At 47.9% G+C, this 3,441-nt stretch overlaps 1 protein-coding gene across 4 annotated transcripts in view; it reads left to right on the forward strand.

The window, feature by feature from the left end:
- Positions 1-2,501: 2,501 nt before the first annotated feature.
- Positions 2,502-3,441, forward strand: part of BMPR1B (bone morphogenetic protein receptor type 1B) — a 519,526-nt gene continuing 518,586 nt past the window's right edge. For 2 of the 4 annotated variants that reach the window (XM_014526010.2, XM_025192512.1), the window contains exon 1: positions 3,072-3,354. The gene's annotated coding sequence lies outside the window, so the exon portion shown is untranslated. Of the gene's footprint in view, positions 2,798-3,071; positions 3,355-3,441 lie in introns of those variants that run through there. The other 2 variants (XM_006036257.3, XM_006036258.3) reach the window with 2 other exon arrangements.

The raw sequence follows: 3,441 nt of genomic DNA on the forward strand, positions 1-3,441 counted from the left end.
AATGGTGGCACAATCCGCGGGATGTTGCTGCATTTTTAGTAGGTTGCAAAAAAACACAGATTTTTGTGGGGGGGTTTTAAACAGTTGTTTTTTGCTTTTTTCTCATGGAAAACTAGGATCCCTGGTGATTACTGGAAACTCCTACACTAACATACACAGTATCTGAAGGAACTGAAGGAGGATGTGTGGACCTCAACACTCTGAGGTCATGGAGGTGAGAGCATGCTGTGAACTTTGCCATGAGTCTAGAACATGTTTGTGGTTTTGTCTGTTTACCCTAGCAGTGATAGAAGATTTAGATAATTGCTATCTGCTGCTGGTATAGCTGACCACCCCAAACAATGCCTTGTCAAATATACTTCTGCTCCATAATAACATTGCCAGTGTTAGCTGAGAATTTGAGTGTTTTTGTTAAGTGTTGTTATAATGAGGTCTGTTATAATTGGGAGTCAGTGAATGATGTCTGAAGTAATCCCCTCAGAAAAGACTAGTCAGAAAATCTAATGAGGGAAAAAAAACCCTGTCATCCTTCTTTCTTATAGCTCAAATTGGTAATGAATAGTGTCTGTGGCTGCTGATTCATAGCAGTTCTGCAGGTCAAACCAATTGGTCTCCTTTCCTAAGGAGATTAGTCCTATATTTTCAGCGGATAAGCATCATAAATGTTCACCAAAAAAAAAAAAAGATAAGGGGAGGGGCTTGCACAATTTCATTAGGACTATTATATTTAGCCTATTTCAATGCAAAATCCTTGATTTTTACCTGCCAGTTGTCATGCAGACGTCTAATTACCTATATAGCTCAAGGAGAACCAACTCTCACAGTGCTATAGTGCAGTATATCGTTCTCCCTCTTCTCAGTCTTGAGTATTTCCCTTTATGTCAGTCTTTCCTCTTAGTTCCTTTCTGTATCTACCTACATCTCTTTTTCCATTCCATTTCTATTCTCCCCCCCCCCCCCCCAATCTTTTTTCTTCCTCTCTCTCTGTTTTCTCTTCTCTCTCTTCTCCCTGCTTAAAGTCTCCCATGCTTTTTGCAGCATGGAAGAGTTTTTCATGTATTGCCTATAATGGCATATCTGCTCCACTCCTTTTGGTCATTGCCTTGCTTCCTTTGTGTCCAGTGTGTGGGCGGATGGGAAAACTGAGGAGTATGCCAATAGGAGTGAGTGAAGTACCTCCACTGATGTGGGGACTGCAGGTTTGAGAGAGATGATCTAGTTGTTTGGCTAGCAAAGTCAATGCCACATTTTAAAATTTGAGATGTATATGGGGTAATCATGAACACAGAATCACAAAAGTGAGTTGGAGAACATGAATTAGCTTTTTTTGCAAGATTTCCAGCTTTCCTTGCATTAATTTCAGCATTTCTGATTCCAACTACAGTCCGGAAGCACAAAGGTGCGTGTAAAAGAGAAAATAAACAAGTCAACCATTTCAGGAACGTAGAGACAGGTTCAGCCCTGGAAATGGGTGACAGGTCAGGTGCAGGAGGTTCTTTTTGTTTTTCAAAACTGGTTTGCCCACTCATGTGTTTGTTTGTATGCGTGTGTGTTTCAGAAAGTAACAGCAATATTGAAAGAATACCACTTTGCATGTAATGATCACTTACTGGACCACAACACTTCCCTACTCAGTCACAAATGATGCGGGCATTTGGCAGTGCTGCCATCAGTGTTCCCTGCTGCTGTGTCATGTCCCACTCATTGCACACACTATGGTTTTATTTAAAAAATTGCCATTACTTTTGGAAACACCCATGTGTATGCAGATCCCATAATATTGAGGCAGTCTGTTTCTCTCCTGCAAATGACAAAATATTTTGGCTAAATGGAAAGAAAAATCAAATGAGGCTCTGTTTTTCAGGAGGACTAGAACAGCACATGTGACTTTAAAGGGAAATAAATTACTGTTGTTTGTTGCTGCTGCTGCTATTATTATAGCTCTTTGTAACCTCTCCCTGTCTGACATACCATTTCTGTTCTTGCTTTTGGCCTTCACTCTATTGCAGTGTCTCAAAGGCTAAATGGAACTTTTGACAGCATTAGTCATTTTCCTAAATGGGTAATAGAAAAAAAATGGGATAGTAAAAAAAACTTAGAAGGCTTTCTCATGTTATACAGTCGCACTGTGGGTTCTTGGCCTCTAGGTGTTATTTCAGTCCAAATAACAGTAAGGCATTACAGCAGAGAGGAGGCAGTATATACTCTGACAGTGGGTGCATCTACACGTTCATTAATGTACCTTCCATACTATGCATTTAATTTAGTACTTCCTTAATAAAGTACTGACTAAATGTGCAGTACCTGAAGTTATGCACAGTAGCACCTGTGTGCTGTTATTTACTGATGCTTGCTGTGCATTAGTCTAATACTGCACAGTAGGCTATGAGCATGGTTTTTTGCTGACATGCTAGCATGCAGTGTTTATTAGGCTAATGCACAGTAAGCATCTTGTAGAGGCAGTGCTGTGGCGCCAAACTTGGTTGCTCAGGGCAAAGCCCGCAGCAGCAGCTCTTCCAGCGCGCAGATCCAGCGGGCTCATGCCTGCCCCACCCCCAAGAGCCACTCTGCTTCCATCCCAGCCCGACTGGGCAGCGCCTGCTGGTGCCCCTTCGCTTTGGTCGCCCTGCTCATCGCCCCTCTTGCTGCGGCACTGTGCGGCTGCACCCAGGAGTTCTCAACCTTTGTAGACGGTAGGCACCCCCCAGCCCTAAGCTTGCACTCCTCCTTTTTTGAACTGCAGGAAAGTAGCAGAGCAGTTCCTCGGTTGCAAATCGCTCAGGAAGCCCGTAACAAGGTAGGCGGCTTTTTCACACCTTGGATTTAATTTGTGAATCACGTTTGCGCGCCTAACCGCACTCACCCCGGCAACCCGAGTGCCGAAGCCCTGCTGCCCTGCACTTTGCAGCCCAGGCACGCGGCTGACCTCCCGGGTTAGCGGGTGGGTGTTTGCAGCCCCCCGCCCGTTCCGTTGCCGGGGTGGGGTCTCGGCTCTTCCCCGGCGCAGGCGGCCCCTTTGCTCCACCTCTCCTCGAGGCTCTCGGGCTGGGGGACCTGGGCTGAGGCTTTGCTGCGGCAGCTTGGGAACGGGTTGGCGGCGGCGCTGGCGGCTCGCTTGCTGAGCGGCAGCGGGGGCGAAGCGGGGGTTTCTTTTTCAGCATCCCCCTCCCCCCCGGCGGACACGGGGCCGGGGAAGCCCATGGATGCGCGGCGAGTCGCCCTGGCATGGCTTAGCGGCAGCAGCACTCAACTGGTGGAGCTGCTGGGCTGCGCTGGGAGGAGGTGAAGCCCGGGACTTTCTGGCTCCGGCTCAGTCGGCGGCAGGAGAAGAGAGGCGGCGCGGCCGGGCCGGGGGTGAGAGCGGGGCCGGGCCCGGGGCGCGCGTGCTACGGCGGGAGCTGGGAAGCTTCTCCGCAATGGGGGCTCTGCAGGGAGCGGGGC

This window comes from Alligator sinensis, unplaced genomic scaffold (genome assembly GCF_000455745.1).
Source record: "Alligator sinensis unplaced genomic scaffold, ASM45574v1 scaffold525_1, whole genome shotgun sequence".
In the NCBI taxonomy this organism is placed as follows: Eukaryota; Metazoa; Chordata; order Crocodylia; family Alligatoridae; genus Alligator; species Alligator sinensis.